The sequence below is a fragment of the Schistocerca gregaria genome, chromosome 5, assembly GCF_023897955.1.
Source record: "Schistocerca gregaria isolate iqSchGreg1 chromosome 5, iqSchGreg1.2, whole genome shotgun sequence".
Lineage (NCBI taxonomy): Eukaryota > Metazoa > Arthropoda > Insecta > Orthoptera > Acrididae > Schistocerca > Schistocerca gregaria.
In genome coordinates, this window is record NC_064924.1 from 120,649,281 (window position 1) to 120,667,600 (window position 18,320).

The 18,320-nt window shown below is 42.2% G+C and overlaps 1 protein-coding gene across 1 annotated transcript in view; it reads left to right on the top strand.

Annotated features, from left to right (window-relative positions):
• The first annotated feature begins 2,054 nt into the window (after positions 1-2,054).
• The window catches only part of LOC126272144 (cytochrome P450 6k1-like), a 225,778-nt gene continuing 209,512 nt past the window's right edge, over positions 2,055-18,320 (top strand). Inside the window, exon 1 of the mRNA XM_049974758.1 lies at positions 2,055-2,129. The gene's annotated coding sequence lies outside the window, so the exon portion shown is untranslated. The remainder of the gene's footprint in view (positions 2,130-18,320) is intronic.

Here is an 18,320-nt window from a genome sequence, read left to right on the forward strand (position 1 = left end):
CGCGGGCTGTTTGAGTAATGACCCTTGTGGAATCAGGGACTTTGCAGCCAAATACCAGATAAGCTGGTACTAGGGGACATTGACTCCCAATTGCAATTACTTCGCTGCTGGTTCCAGTGGCGACATTTACCTTGAAATCGATGGAATCCTTGCAAAATCCGTGATTGAATCCGGGTGATGGGATGTAAGACGTAACTTCATATTTATATCGAATATATTTCTTACAGTTAATTACTGTAAGTCTGATATACGTTAAGCTTTACCATGAAAATTCGGAGGAAACAACTGAATACGATCAGTGCTCCCATGTTGCTGAAAACTGTGCATAGGCACCTGCTAAGAATGCCTGCGAGAGCTGTGGGGGAGAGCGGATGAGCAGCACTTTGCTTCACTGTGCTTCACTGTGGTCTGGTTGCACAGAGAAAGTGTGTGATTATGAAACTGTTGGGTTCATTTGTTACAGCTTAGCTGATAAACTATTCTGTTTTCTTCACTCCCTTGGAAGTGATCACATTCTCATTCATTCGAACACCTAAATCGGGCAAGGAGGCACGTCTCACTTACTTACCAGGCGTACAAATTAGGTGCGTCGGTAAGAGATTCCTATCACAAGACACATGTACTCTCACTAATGTCGTGTGTGACACACGAGACGTTTTTTCCGGTGGAGGATTCGGTTGAATAGTCACCTTGTCATCAATCGCTTACAGTTCCTGTTTGAAAGCAAGTACCTTTCGACAGCTAATAGAGTATTTGTGCAGAGTCAAGTGTCATTATAGGTCCCTTCATTACACTCCGCTGTGGCAAACGATCGTTACACAACGAAATTAACACAAATTTGAATACCGCGAACAGCGAAAAAAAATTGGTGCAAGTGAGGTTTGAACACGACTCATCTGCGTCGTTGCAGTCACACATCGTGATCAGTTAAGCACGACGCCGCTGCTGTTTCGAGTTGCCACAGTTTGGTCTTCTAGTCCTTGGACCGTTGACTGTTTCTATTTTTCTTTCGTAGTTCAGTACACTTTCTTCCTGTTTTCATGCTTGATTCTTGTTCAATTTTTGACAGGGCTATCTGCTGGGCCCTTTTACCACTAAATCTGAGGGGGTGCTATGGGGAGTTTCCCTTGTGAGAATGTACGTTTGAACACAGAGTTTTATGAGAGCGAATCATGAGCGGTGGGCAGAGGAAAAGAAGAGAATCGAAGCGATTGAGACCTGACGCTATAGGAGGATGTTGAAAGTTAAGTAGACTGATTATGTAAGAAATGATAAGGCAGTCCGCCGGATAGGCGTGGAGATTAACATGTGAAAAACATTGGCACGAAGAAGAGAGAGACTGACAGGACATGTGTTTAGAAATTAGGGTATGACTTCAATGATACCTGAGAAAGTTGTAGAGGAGAAAAATTGTAGAGGAGGACACAGATTGGAATACATCGAAGAAATAACTGAGACCGTTATGTCCAAATGTTTCTCTGAGATGAAGAGGTTGGCACAAGAGAGGAATTTGTGACGTTCGCATTAACCCAGACAGTAGACAGATGACTCACCCCCAAAAGTCAACTAAAACAAGGCATGTTTCTCTGCGTAAAGTTTCATTTACTACTGCTGGACATATCACACGCTATTAACACTGCGACACAAGTTTCAGACTGAAAATAAGCTCAACAAACCGAAATGTTCTTGCGTATCCGCCCAACGGTAGGATCGTGACGTCATCGGAACACTCCCTGATATCGCGTAGTCGGGTATCTTACTGGGTTTATAGCAGGGAAGAGTTGGCGTTGTTCGCTATGTTTACTACAAACGCCAACAAACTGTCGTATGTGTAAATGAAAGAAAATCAGCCTCATACAGATGTTTCAGGTACGTGCGTAGCATAGTAAGAGACTGTGTGTCCCGTAGTGACTTCGTGTGCGGGTGACTGGCCCACGGACGCTGTCTGGCCTTGATGTGGTCCGCCGCCTTTATCGCAAGCGGCGTGTGACTCGTCAACACGCACGCCGCGTCCTCGGGGTTTTAAACGCGATTGCCAGGCGACGGCTACACAGTCCCCTCTCGGCAGCTGTGGCGCAGTGCAGGCACCTCCACCGACCCAGCTACAAGACGCTGCTTGCCCGCTACAGGTCGGTGTGGGTCTGGCTACAGCATCCTGTACGGTACATGTAGCATGTCAGTATTTAACACCAATACTGCCACTTTGACTCTATGTTCTCCTTACAAGTGAAGTCCTCAACGTCAAGGCGGAAGGTGACTGTGGCTTAGGACAGAAGGACTCTAATTGATAATGTTTACTTTTGTGAAGGTCACAGCATGGAAATAAGTGTGTACCTAGTTACAAATGGTGTCTCTGATCATGAGTCACGGTTAGTTAGTGTATATAATATATACTCCTTCAGTGGAAATCAGTTGGAAACCCAGGGTTCTAGGCGCCATGCCATGGTTCATCGTTCGGGCCGCTACCTCCCCCCCCCCCCCCACCCCCCCGTTGGAGGTTCGAGTTTTCTCCCTCCGGCATGGGTGTGTGTTGTCCTTAGCAAAGTTAGTTTAAATTAGATTAAAAGGTGTGCAAGTATAGACACCGATGACCTCAGCAGTTTGGTCCAAGGAACTTTCCACCCCCCTGGAATAATCGATAAGGACAAATGCATTTAAGAATAGTTTACAAGAGGTGTTCTAAGACAAAACGTATAATGAACACAAATTCTAACATAAAATTCATTTTATTCCATGATAAATTCATACCATTATTTTAAAAAACATTGCCTTAAAACTTAATTAGAAGGAATATGAAACACCCATGCAAAAAACCACGGATCACTACAGGGATTATACACTGAGGTGGCAAAAGTCGTGGGATACTTCCTAATATCGTGTCGGATCTCGTTTTGCCCGGGATAGTGTAGCAACACAACGTATCATGGACTCAAAAAGTCGTTGAAATCTGCTAAAGAAATACTGAGCCATGCACCTACTATAGCCATCCATATTTGCGAAAGTGTTACTGCCGGCCGGAGTGGCCGAGCGGTGCTAGACGCCACAGTCTGGAACCGCAAGACCGCTACGGTCGCAGGTTCGAATCCTGCCTCGGGCATGGGTGCGTGTGATATACTTAGGTTAGTTAGGTTTAAGTAGTTCTAACTTCCAGGGAACTGATGACCATAGCAGTTACGTCCCATAGTGCTCAGAGCCATTTGAACCATTTGAAAGTGTTACTGGTGCTGGATTTTGTGCACCAATTGACCTCTCCGTTATGTCCCGTAAACGTTCGATGTTAACAAATTTCTCTTCTTCTGAAACGCTTTCCTTCCCATTGCCAGTCTACATTTTATATACTCTCTTCTTTGACCACCATCAGTTATTTTGCTCCCCAAATAGCAAAACTCCTTTACTACTTTAAGTGTCTCATTTCCTAATCTAATTCCTTCAGTATCACCTGACTTAATTCGACTACATTCCACTATCCTCGTTTTGCTTTTGTTGGTGTTCATCTTATATCCTCTTTTCAAGACACTGTCCATTCCGTTCAACTGCTCTTCCAAGTCCTTTGCTGTCTCTGACAGAATTACAATGTCATCGGCGAAACTCAACGTTTTTATCTCTTCTCCATGGACTTTAATACCTACTCCGAATCTTTCTTTTGTTTCCTTTACTGCTTGCTCGATATACAGATTGAATAACGTCGGGGAGAGGCTACAACCCTGTCTCACTCGCTTCTCAACCACTGCTTCCCTTTCATGGCGGACTCTTATAACTGCCATCTGGTTTCTATACAAATGGTAAATAGCCGTTTGCTTCCTGTATTTTACCCCTACCACCTTCAGAATTTGAAAGAGGATATTCCAGTCAACATTGTCAAAAGCCTTCTCTAAGTCTACAAATGCTAGAAACGCAAGTTTGCCTTTCCTTAATCTATCTTGTAAGATAAGTCGTAGGGTCACTATTGTCTCACGCGTTCCAATATTTCTACGGAATCAAACTGATCTTCCCCGAGATCGGCTTCAACCAGTTTTTGCATTCGTCTGTAAAGAATTGGCATAAGTATTATGCAGCCGTGACTTATTAAACTGATAGTTCGGTAATTTTCACATCTGTCAACACCTGCTTTCTTTGGGATTGGAATTATTATATTCTTCTTGAAGTCTGAGGGTATTTCCATTTCCATAATAGTGTCCTTAAGTACATCGCCTTTGTATAGACCCGCTATATACTCTTTCCACCTTTCTGCTTTCCCTTCTTTGCTTAGAACTGGGTTTCCATATGAGCTCTTGATATTCATACATGAGGTTCTCTTTTCTCCAAATGTCTCTTTAACTTTCCTGTAGGCATTGTCTATCTTCCCCTAGTGAAATAAGCCTCTACATCCTTACATATGTCTTCTAGCCATCCCTGCTTAGCCATTTTGCACTTCCTGTCGATCTTTTTTGAGACGTTTGTATTCCTTTTTGCCTGCTTCATTTATTGCATTTTTATATTTTCTCCTTTCATCAATTAAATTCAATATTTCTTCTGTTACCCAAGAATTTTTACTAGCCCTCGTCTTTTTACCTACTTGATCCTCTGATGCCTTCACTACTTCGTCCCTCAGAGCCATCCATTCTTCTTCTACTGTATTTCTTTCCCCCACTCGTCTCAATTGTTCCCTTATGCTCTCCCTGAAACTCTGTACAACCTCTGGTATAGTCACTTTATCCAGGTCCCATCTCCTTAATTTCCCACCTTTGTGCACTTTCTTCAGTTTCAATCTACAGTTTGTAACCAATAGATTGTGGTCAGAGTCCACATCTGCCCCTGGAAATGTCTTATAATTTAAAACCTGGTTCCTAAATCTCTGTCTTACCATTATATAATCTATGTGATACCTTCTAGTATCTCCAGGCTTCTTCCATGTATACAACCTTTTTTTATGATTCTTGAACCAAGTGTCACCTATGAGTAAGTTATGGTCTGTGCAAAATTCTACCAGGCGGCTTCCTCTTTCATTTCTTAACCCCAATCCATATTCACCTACTACGTTTCCTTCTCTCCCTTTTCCTGCTACCGAATTCCAGTCACCCATGACTATTAAATTTTCGTCTCCCTTCACTATCTGAATAATTTCTTTTATCTCATCATACATTTAATCAATTTCTTCGTCATCTGCAGAGCTGGTTGGCATATGAACTTGTACTGCTACAGTAGGCGTGAGCTTCGTGTCTATCTTGGCCACAATAATGTGTTCACTATGCTGTTTGTAGTAGCTTACCCGCATTCCTATTTTTTAATTCATTTTTAAACCTACTCCTGCATTACCCCTATTTGATTTTGTATTTATAACCCAGTATTCACCTGACCAAAAGTCTTGTTCCTCCTTCCACCGAACTTCACTAATTTCCACTATATCTAATTTTAACCTATCCATTTCCTTGTTAAATTTGTAACCTACCTGCCCGAATAAGGGATCTGACATTTCAGCCTCCGATCCATAGAATGCCAGTTTTCTTTCTCTTGATGATGACGTCCGCTTGAGTAGTCCCCGCCCGGAGATCCGATTGGGGGACTATTTTACCTCCGTAATATTTCTCCCAAGAAGACGCAATCACCACTTAACTATACAGTAAAACTGCATGCCCTCGGGAAAAATTACGGCTGTTGTTTCCCCTTGGTTTCAGCCGTTCCTAGAACGAGCACATCAAGGCCGTTTTGGTTAGTGTTACAAGGCCAGATCAGTCAATCACCCAGACTGTTGCCCCTGCAACTACTGAAAAGGCTGCTGCCCCTCTTCAGGAACCACAAGTTTGTCTTGCCTCTCAACAGATGCCCCTCCGTTGTGGTTGCTCCGACGCTACGGCTATCTGTATCGCTGAGGCACGCAAGCCTCCCCACCAATGGCAACGTCCATGGTTCATGGGGGGAGTAGACACATAGTCATCTATAAAACTTCCATCATTGTTTGGGAACAGGAAGTCCATGAATGGCTGTGAATGGTCTCGAAGTAGACGAATATAACTATTTACAACCTATGATCGATATAGTTAGACCAGAGGACCCAATCCATTCCATGTAAACACAGTCCACACCATTACGGAGCCATCACCAGCTTGCACATTCTCTTGTTGACAACTTAAGTCCATGGCTTCGTGAGGTCTGCACCACATCCGAAGCCTAAAATCAGCCCTTGCCAACTGAAATCGGGAATTATCTCGCCAGACCACTGTTTTCCTGTCATCTAAGGTTTAACTGATTTGGTTACGAGCCCAAGACAGGCGCTGCAGGCGATCTCATGCTCTTAGCAAAGGTATTCGCGTGTGTTGTTTGTGGCCATACGCCATCAACACCAAATTTTGTGCAATGTGCTAACGGATACGTTCATCGTATGTCCCACATTTATTTCTGCGGTTGTTTCAAGCAGAGGTAGTGTTGCTTATTTGTTAGCTCTGACATCTCTACACAAACGCCGCTACTTTTGGTAGTTAAGGTAAATACTGAAATGACTGAAATTTGGTATTGTCGGCACACTCTTGACTCTGAGGATCTCGGACTGCTGAATTTGCTAAGGACTTCCGTGATGCAATGTGCCATGCTTCTAGCTCCAAGTACCATTCTGCGTTCAGAGTCTGCTAATTCCCGTCTTGCGGCTATAACCATGTCGCACATCCCTTCGTATGAATCAGCTAAGTACTGAGTACAAATGACAGCTCCACCAATGCACTGCCCTTTCGTTCCTCGTGTACGCGATACTACCGCCATCTGCACATGGGAACATAGCTATCCCATGGCTACTATCATTTCAGTGTGTGAAATGAAATGATCGCATGGCATTGTTGGCCGCGTATTGCCGCCGTATTGCAAGTCCTTTTTAGTTGACGCCACTTCGGCGACTTGAGAGTCAATGATGATGAAAAGATGATGTAAGACACACAACGCCCAACCATCTCGAGGCAGAGGAAATCCCTGACCCCGCCGCGAATCGAACCAGGAGCGAGAACGCTACCGCACGACCAAGAGCTGCGGACTCTTCAGTCTATTATATTGTGAAACGAAAAGGGAAGGCAGGGACAATTACAGAAGTTAAAACGTTGAGATGGGTGTGAATTCCTAAGGGACGAAAATGCTAAGGTCATCGGTCCCTAGACTTACACACTACTGAAATTAACGTAAACTTACGCTAAGAACAACACACACACCCATGCCCGATGGAGGATTCGAACCTCCCCGCGGGAGGGGGCCACGCAGTTAGTGACAAGGCGCGTCAAACCGCCCGGCCACTCAGCGCGGCAATTAGAGATCCAGGAATAGTTGCACACTACAAAAACTACTCCAGATTACTCAGAACTGTTATTAAAAGTCAAGGAACATGAAGAAAATGTCAGAAATTAGCAGTTCCCACAACTATCTGAAGGCTGCATAGAACGTAGGGAAACGAGAGAGAGGTCAACCAGCTACAGAACAGTGTAACAGTACTACATCAGGATCATAAATGATGAATCAGAGCTGTCAAATGGGTTTAATAATCATTTCTTAAATACAGTAAAAAATGTTGGAACAAACATTTTAAGAGAAAAATCACAGTAGTATGTTGAAAAAACAACTCTGACCAAAGTCAATCATATGAATGTATCAAATACTACTCTTTCTGAAATTATAAAAATTATATATTCTCTCAAACATAAAAATCATCTGTATTTGATTGTGTTCCAATTAGAGTACTATATATTTGTCTCAAATAATAAGCCCTTTCTTATTTGAAGTATGTAATGCGTCACTAACTCAAGGTATTTTTCCAGGGAGACTGAAATATGGTTGAACGCCTCTTTCAGAAAAGTGATAGGAGGGATGTAAATAACTACTGACTTGTTTAACTATTGACATTTTCCAAAACTTTTGAGAAGGTGGTGTATTCTAGGAAAGTCTCTCACCTAAGCAACAATAATATCATCAGCAAATCACAGTTTGGACTTCAGAAGACTTCCTCTGTTGGGAAATACAATTACGTGTCCACTCACAAAGTTTTGCAAGCATTTACTAACAAAATAGCGCCGGTTAGCATTTCCTTCTACCTCTCTAAGCCATTTGCTGAGGTTATCACAATATTACTCTAGATAAAATGAAGTTTTATGGGATTAGTATTAAAACAAACCAAAGGATAATGTTACATCTAACTAAAAGAATGCGTACAGTTGCACTTATTAACTAAACCATTGCAGTCTGAGGACAATATCCTTACTAGAAAGTAATCACATATGGGATTCCCCAAGACTCAATCTTAGATCCTCTACTGTTTCTCACAAACGTAAACCATCTTCCATTTGATATTCGACAGGTAGAATTAGTTCTTTTTGCATATGACACTAGTTTTGTGATCAGTCGAACCATACATACAGCAACAGAAGAAATGGTAATCAACGTTCTAAGAAATACCATTGACAAAGTTTCTGCGAATGGTCTCACCTTTGATTTCCAAAATATACAGCTTATTGAGCTCTATACCTCTATGGGTACTACACCAATGATAAGTGTAACATGTGGTGAGAAAATAACACATAGAATGAAAACTTCAAAGTTATTAGAGGTCCATACTGATGAGATATTCAAATAAAGAAAGGAAATTTTGGATCTCGTAAAACAACTTAGTTGAGCCACAGTTATTTTAAATTTTGGGAACAGACAGAACAGTAAGATGATGTTTCGCATATTTTGGAATAATGTCCTGGGGCATTTCATCTTTAACAAAGTAAGTCTTCATTGCTCAAAAACGAGCTATAATGGTAATATGTGGTGCTCACTTACGACAATCTTGTAGACATCTGTTTAATGCGTTGGGCATTCTGACTACTGGTTCACAATATATTTATTCCCTCGTGAAGTTTGTTGTAAATAATTCACTTCAGTTCAAAAGAAACAATTATGTATACAATTGCAATATCCGAAGGAAAAATTACATTCAGTACGCCACATTAAGATTTTCTTTAGCGTAAGAAGGGGTGTACAATGCTGCAACCAAAATTTTTTATCACTTACCCAGTTGATATAAAGTGTCTGATAGTCAGCAAAGTGGAATTTGTAAGTAAACTGCAAAAGTTTCTCCTTGACAACTCCTAGTCAATAGTAGTCCATAGAAGAATATCTGTTTTGGTAATAAGTAAAAGGTGGTGCTTAGAAATTACTAACTGAAAAGAAAAACTTATAGCTGATCAGCATGTAGGCATATTTACAAAATAGTTCTGAATATAAAATGACTCGTTCTATGTCATTCCGATGCAATTGATCACTTGAACTTAATCAGTATAGGTACGCTTACTTCACCAGCACCTCATTCAGGACCTAGCTCTGCTTGAAGTATCAATTTCCAGCAGTTGCTTCCTCGTGTGCTACACAAAAACTGCTGGTAGTTACAGCATTACCATGAGGAGTGAATTCATGTGGGACACGTTGGGATCATAACTGTGAATCAAGGCTCTATGAAAGTAATGGAAAGACGTCCTTAACGGAGACTGTGATGCGTAGGTGTGGAATCACCATTCTAAAACAAAAAGGGTCATAAACAGAAATTTAAAGTCGAGTACTATGAGATGGTCAACAAGGAAAACCAGTGATGCTTCAAGATACAACTCGAAGTTTTCGAATGTAAAGGAGGTCATGTAACATGTAAAACCATATAGAGAATACACAAGAAAAAAAATTTTGTCTTTAGTTTGAGCTCAGCTTCATTCATACTCGACTATTGTTCCATTTTGCACAGATCAAGGCAAATGGTGGTGATAACAACATGAAAGCTACAGAATTTGCTCGATGTGTTGTCCAGCCCTATGTGAGATGGTTGTTACCCGTTGTTCAGTAACACATGTGCTGGAATACGAGCACAAACATAACTTCAATCAACACATAAAACTAACAACAAATAAGGGCAAAAACTTTTTACATAATTTAGCACACACCACGATTACTCAGCACGCGCATTAGCGCATGCCAATGTGTTCTCTATGTATCAGTGGGATGTTCTGTGTAAGTGTGAGGGCACATGCAATAGTCCATGTGATGAACAATATAGTTGTGTGGCATGGACAAATGAGTGTGCTCCTGACGCCGTCAGAGGAATTAAGCACTACCCACCGTGTGTGGCGTTGGGTGTCAAATATCGAGGTGTTTCGTACAGGCTGAAGGTGGGGAAGCCCTGTATGCTGAGGGAAACTGCAGGAGAAAATATCGAGCAGAAACGGCAACTCAATTCTTCACATCTGCCGAGAGTGACAGCAACGTGATAGGGGTCGTATGCTAAACATATTTTCCCAGACAACAGGGAGCGGTTACGAATGAAAGAAAGCGAGCCGTGGCATGATTAACGTCCTAACTAGGCACCGCCCTTGTACAGCACATTTGCTTGCTGTCAGTGGCGGTTGCCAGTACAGGGAGTGTGGATATCCTGAACATCTCACTTTGGACTGTGGGCAGCAGAGCCGCTTATTTAGAAACACACGAGAAATTACTACAAAGACACTACGAGAAACATTCAGGGATGCAGACAAATGGGAACTATTAAACAAACACACAGATGAAATCTCAAAAATGGAACACCCTATCTACAAAGAAATGTCGCAAATCGACAACAAATTAGACGCCAGCGACACGAATGCGTTAGTTCAGACGAAGACTTCAGCACAATGAGCTCTTCTGGCACTACCACCAATAACGAGACGAACGAAGAATATTTTCAATACTAAGTGATGAAATAGTAACACACAGAAAAACCTTGAACAGAGACCTGTGAAAGCATTAAGAGGAGAGTTCGTGGCCGTGCACCAGGCACCACGTTAAACCCGTAATTAGACATCATTAACATACAACAACAGTAAAACAAGTAATCTAACAAATTAACACACCAACAGTATAAAAACGGTGACAAAACTCAGATACTGGAACACTTATGCAAGAGATGAATAGACCAGTGACATACGAGACGTGGATTTACTCGCGTAATAAACTAATAATGGGATGCTCTGCCCACGAACGTCAGCCTCGAGGACATATTGCGTGACCACCTCCCTGAGCAACGTCTTTGACGAAACAACTACTGTATCTCCAACACTAATCTTAGCTTCTCCTTTTTTCCTCTTCTTAAAAATCAAAATATTATGTTGTACGTTAATTTACCAACACTTTCCAACAGACTTTCGTTACTCACTCTTTCCGTCCAGCTTGTCCTCTCCATTCTCCTCCACATCCACATCTCAAATGCTTCTAGCCTCTCCTCGTCCTTCTGTCTCAGTGTCCGTATTTCCGCCCTATAGAGTGCCATATTCAGACAAAACACTTGCCATGTCTTTTCCCATTGAGCCTTGTCTAGTTTGCCACATAATAATCTCTTCTTTCTATTGATCGCTTCCTTCGCTATAGCAACGCATGTTTTCACCACCAGATATCATCTCAAGTCTTCAGTAATCGTAGTCCCAAGATTTTGAAATGCTCTTATTTGAATAATAGTTCCTAGTCTAATCTTAATATGTGCCACTCTTCTTTTTTTGCCGATCACCATACTCTGTGTTTTTGCTGTATTGATCCTCACCTCGTATTCCACACAACGGTTATTCAGATCTTATTTAACATTTTATTTACAATTCGTTCACTTTCTGCCACTAATACCGCTAATACCGGTGTCATCAACAAACCGTATGCTTCTATTCTCTTTACAATAATAGACACACTTCTTTTTGCATCTTAGGCTTTCACAATAATCTCTTCCAGGTATAAATTGAACAATTAAGGGGACAGACAAATTTGTCTAGCGCTGGCGTCCCTTCCAATGCTGCTTCCTTCAGACATTTCATTTCCAATCCTTATTCTTACTTTGTATTGTAAATATAGGTTATGTACCAACCGTCTCTCTTTCCAGTCTATTCCTTTACTCTTCAAAATATTCATCAGCTTGTTCCTTTCCCCCTTGGAAATCCGAACTGTTCTTCCAGAATGTACCTATCCAACTTGTCGTACAGCCTTCTATTCAGCACTCTCAGAAATATTTTAGCTGCATGAGAAATTAGGCTCATAATCCTATGCTCTTTATGTTTTCTGGTATTTCTTTTTTTCACCACCGTTGCAAGGAAGTCATCAGGCTATTCCCCTTTGTTACTTGTCACTTTACAGAGGTATACTGTTTCCTCCCCTCCGCTGTTTCCCAAACTCTTCAGCACTTCTGCTGGGAAGTTGTCAATTTCACATTACTCTCTGATTCTTCAACTCATGCAGCACCTTTCCTTCTTCCAAGATGCAGTACCGTTTTCCAATCTTCTGGTACCTGTTACTCCACTTTAAACCGTTTGCACTGGGTATATGATCCATCTCACACAGCCATTCTACATATTCTTGCCATCTGCTCAAAACATCCTGTGGTCTTTCAGCTAATTTACCAACCACGCTTTTTATTTTCATGTTAGTCTTCCTTCTTTTCCTTTAAATTTATCTCTCTAGCCAAACTGTACATCATTTCACACTTTCCCTCTCTCTCCATTTTCTCTATTTTCTCGCATTTTATTTCATCTGTCTTTCTCTTGCTTTTTCAGTTTCTCTTCGTAATTCGTTATTAAGTTCCTTGTACCTCATTTTGACCTCTTCATTTTCCACACTTTTCTAGTTTATCCATTCTTCCACCTTTTTCAATGTTTTTTCCATTATCCATTCTTTCATTAGTCTTTTCGACACCTTAATTCCTGGCGCTTCCTTGGCAGAGTCCATGAGCCCTTCTCTCATTTTTATCCATTTGTCATTTACTCATTCTTTATTTCTACCTCTTTCCCATTTTTTCGAATACCTGTCTTCCGGTTCTGAAGAATTACTTACCTCCTTGAGTATCTCCAAGGTTAATCTTCCTTTTTCTTTACCTCGCCACATTTTCTTCAACTTCACTTGCATTGTTAACATTACGAGATTGCAGCCTGAATTTATATCTGTTCCTGGGTAAGTTTTTTCATTCTTCACATAGTTCCTAGAACTTTCTTGTATCAGGACGTAATCCGCCTAATATATTTCTCATTTCAGATTTGAGATCCATGTATAACGTGTGATTTTTAAATAATATATCACAAGCGAATTTTCTTTGAAGAAGCTAATTAGCCGTTCCCCTCTTTTACTTGTTACCTCTAATCCATATTTTCCCACCGTGTCTTCACCTCTTCCTTCACCCATCACTGCATTCTAGTCACCCATAACAATAATTCAGGCATTTGTACTGTCTTTCTCAGTAGGTTCTTCAGTCTTCTCATAATATTATTCCACTTCCTCATCTCTATGCCGGATGGTCTGCATGTATACCTGTATTAACACATCTTCCGAACTACCGCCGGCCGAGGTGGCCGAGCGGTTCTAGGCGCTACAGTCTAGAACCGCGCGACCGCTACGACCACAGGTTAGAATCCTGCCTCGGGCATGGATGTGTGTGACGTCCTTAGGTTAGTTAGGTTTAAGTAGTTCTAAGTTTTAGGGAACTGATAACCTCAGAAGTTAAGTCCCATAGTGCTCAGAGCCATTTGAACAATTTGAACCATTCGAACTACCCTGCAGTACTATCATCTTCAAATTTTTCATCAATACACTGCAACTTTATTACCTTTTTTTAATTTGCTTTCATAACAGTATTCCTGCTTGGTTTGCACATTCATGATTCCCCTGAGTAGAAAGGCTTATAATCTACACTTTATACCTCTCCGTTCTTTCCCCATATTACTTCACACATACCAAGCGCATCTAATCTGTCCGTTTTCATCTTCTGGTTTGCATTTTTCAGTTTTCATGCTTTTAGCAGTGTGAGGGCAATCCACGTTCGATCTTTTTCTTTCCTTCCTTCATTCTCTCCTCCTTCCTTTCATGTATGTTATTTGTCAGTGTGTTCCCTTCTCGGAGATCCGAGTGAGGCGAGGCTTTAACTCTGGACTCGTTTACATGGGGGGCATACCTTGTATCGCTTGGGAAATTATTGCAGTGGTATCCCCTTCTGTTCCACGTTGGCAGAAGGTTGTATAGCCTAAAATCAGCAACTCACTAATAGTCAGACGCTGTCTGTGGGCGCCCCTCTGGGGTACTGTCGCTATTTGTTCATTTATGCACCCAAAGAGAAATATACACTGACACGCCAAGGAAACTGTTATAGGCATGTGTATTCAAGTACAGAGATATGTAAACAGGCAGAATACGGCGTTGCGGTCGGCAACGCCTGTATAAGACAAGTGTCTGATGCAGTTGTTAGATCGGTTCCTGCTGCTACAATGGCAGGTTATTAAGACTTAAGTGAGTTTGAACGTGGTGTTATAATCGGCTCACAAGCGATGGGACACATCTACTCCTAGGGAGCGTTGAAGTGGGGATTTCCCCGTATGATCATTTCACGAGTGTACCGTGAATATCAGGAATCCGGTAAAACATCAAACGTCCGACATCGCTGATGCCCCAGAAAGATCCTGCGAGAACAGGACCAACCACGACTGAGGAGAATCGTTCAATGTGGCAGAAGTGCAGACCTTCCGCAATTTTCTGCAGCTTTCAATGCTGGGCCATCAACAACTGTCAGCGTGCGAACCATTGAACGGAACATCATCGATATGGGCTTGTGGAGCCGAAGGCCCACTCCTGTACCCTTGATGACTGCACAGCATCAAGCTTTACGCCTCGCTCGTTAACACGGACACTGGACTGTTGCCTCGTTAGAAGAATCTCGTTTCAAATTGTATGGAGCGGATGGACGTGTACGGGTACGTAGACAATATCATGAATCCATGGACCCTGATGTTAGGAGATGATTGTACAAGCTGGCAGAGACTCTATAACGGTGTGGGGCTTGTACAGTTGGAGTGATATAGGACCCCTGATACGTCTAGATACGACTCTGACAGGTGACGCGTACGTAAGCGGCCTGTCTGACTACCTGCACTGATTCATGTACCTTTGGCAATTCCAGCAGGACAATGCGGCACCCCACACGAGCAGAACTGCTACAGGGTGGCTCCAGGAACACTCTTCCGAGTTTTAAACACTTCCGCTGGGCACCAAACTCCTCAGACATTAACATTATTGAGCATATCTGGGATGCCTTGCAACGTAATGTTCAGAAGCGATCTCCACTCCCTCGCACTGCTACGGATTTGTGGACAGCCCTGCAGAATTCATGGTGTCAGTTCCCTCCAGCACTACTTGAGACATTAGCCAAGTCCACGTCACGTCGTGTTGCGACTTTTCTGCGTGTTCGCGGGGGCCCTACACGATATTAGGCAGGTGTACCAGTTTCTTTGGCTCTTCAGTGTAGTTCCTCTGCCAGCTTCATCATTCAGAAAGACTTTTCCGCTGTCGCTCTTTGTATGGTCTTCATCGCCACATTGCATGAATAAAGAGCACAACAGGCTACTCTACACGTTACATACAGGGTGTTACAAAAAGGTACGGCCAAACTTTCAGGAAACATTCCTCACACTCAAACAAATAAAATATGTTGTATGGACATGTGTCCGGAAAGGCTTACTTTCCATGCTAGAGCTCATTTTATTACTTCTCTTCAAATCACATTAATCATGGAATGGAAACACACAGCAACAAAACGTACCAGCGTGACTTCAAACACTTTGTTATAGGAAATGTTCAAAATGTCCTTCGTTAGCGAGGATACATGCATCCACCCTCCGTCGCATTGAATCCGTGATGCGCTGATGCAGCCCTGGAGAATGTCGTATTGTATCACAGCCGTCCACAATACGAGCACGAAGAGTCTCTACAATTGGTACCGGGGTTGCGTAGACAAGAGCTTTCAAATGCCCCCATAAATGAAAGTTAAGACGGTTGAGGTCAGGAGAGCGTGGAGGCAATGGAATTGGTCCGCCTCTACCAATCCATCGGTTACCGAATCTGTTGTTGACAAGCGTACGAACATTTCGACTGAAGTGTGCAGGAGCTCCATTGTGCATGAACCACATGTTGTGTCGCACTTGTAAAGGCACATGTTCTAGCAGTACAGGTAGAGTATCCCGTATGAAATCATGGCCGTGAATCGAGGAAGTACAGTACATACTGACCAAACTAAAATGAGCTCTAACATGGAAATGAAGGGTATCCGGACACATTTCCACATAACATCTTTTCTTTACTTGTGTGTGAGGAATGTTTCCTTAAAGTTTGGCGGTACCTTTTTCTAACACCCTGTATATCAATAAAAATCCAGATTGATCGAAAGCACAAAGTTGATAAAATGGACACAATCGATGAAATCCCTGAAGCATCCATGCCTATAGGCGGTGAACATGACTCTCTCAGGTTTGCGGCACAGCCCTACGGTGCCGCTGTGTTGTTGACATAAAGGCGGCTGATCCATTACGAAGTTACCTGTTTCGCCGCTAGGTTGCGTATGTTTGTGTGTGTGTGTGTGTGTGTGTGTGTGTGTGTGAATAAACTGCTGAGGTCATCGGTCCCTAGACTTACACACTGCTTAAACTAACTTATGCTAAGAAGAAGACACACACCTATGCCCGACGGAGAACTCGAACCTCCTGCGGGAGGGGCTGCGCAATCCGTGACATGGTGCCTCAAATCGTACGGCCACTCCGCATGACAGGTGGCGTGTGTAGCACAAGCTAAATGATCACATCCTGTGGTTACAAGCAATGAATAGCAGTACTCGACAAATAAAGGTGGATTTTTCAAAGGTCCTGCTATGACAACTAGGAATGGCATCTAACCATGAATATGAAATTACCATTGGCTTATGCTCCACGTAAAATCTGTAGCAATTACGTACTGTGTGTTTATTGACACTGAGAAAACAATAATAACAATCAAAAATTTTTTAAACTCTTACCTTTAATTTACGAACATACGTGACGTAGAACGAAAACGGACTGATTCGAACGCTGATGCTAAATCGGCCAGAGTGGGGGGGGGGGGGGGGGGTCCAGCGAATTACATCACCCATGAAAAGGGGGAGGGGGGAAGCGTAGGCAAACATCACGCGGATCGGCTTTAACTTCAAACATCATCTGATTCAGGTGCAAAGCCTTGCTGTGTGCTAGGTGTCTGTTACAGAGTCAACTGAAATGATATACACTATAAAAGTGATTTAGACTCGTGCAATAAAACTGAAGCTATGAATGGGTCGTAATAGTGGGCACGTCAATGGATCATCCAGCGCGAAGAGGATGTCTGCTATCCATGCTGTGCGTCAGGAATTACTGTAAACGGGAACATTTAAGAAAACAGGTACGACGAAAATCGAGTAGCTGTCGTGCGTCCGAGGTCGATACTTGGTATTTTGGCAAAGGGATGAGATAGAATCTCTTACATATGCAGCCCTTGGTGTTGTATGATGACCAAGCTTCAAATTATGCGCTAGACGATGAAATACTAAATGTCTGCCACATGAGATACCCGTTAGGTGTTGGAAGCAAAATGTAAATTCATCATACAATATGACGATTGTATGTGTGATAGGTTACCAGTAAGGTTACCGAGTAATGACATGTTACCTACAGCCTGTTCCACTGTAAGCACTTACATGTCTATACGTAGACACTTTATTTATAAAACAGCCAATATAGAAAACTACAATCTCCTCCACAGCCTTAATTAAACTTATAATACATCACCAAAACGCTAAGAAAATTCTGGTACGCTGACTTTAACTGGTCATTAAGAAGTTGATCTGGGTATCTCTTTTTACTTCTCCAAATTTGTGCGTTTTCATACTCCACTGTCAGCATAGTGTTGTGCGGCAAGCTTGGGAGAGTCAAGTTCACGTTCGATACTCATTGATTGTAAGAGAATTTTATCATCTCTGTGCAGTTTATCGACTGTGCGCATTTTATCAGCTGAGTGCTTTTTATCAACTGGATTGTTCTCAGAACTTGATGTGTGTGGAGTGTCTTTCATGCTTTGAGTACATCTAAGGTAACATGCCAGTTTTATTGCATGTTCGAGGTTATGCCGAATTTTGTATTTTATATAATTGATGAAACTAATTGTACTCTCCCTTCCCCCCCCCCCCCATTATTATTTTTATGTTTTCCGTTTAGATCAGATGGTGGCAGCATAAGACTGTTGAAAGCAATCATCTCGGAACAATAAAAGTGTTTACACGTACGTGTAATTAATTCCCTAAAATCTTATAATTTTCCATTTCTAAATTTCGTGAATTATAATTTCAAGGAGTAATCACAGTTGTATCTTACACGAAAACGGACAAAAGCTGTCCACGTACCCCCACCTCCTCGTGGTGCTACACGGGAAACGGTGGTCGCGGCCTCAGCTGCGTGGTGGAATTTCGCTGCGCAATGGAGACGAAGTGCAGCGCCACTGCCGCACACAATTTAACA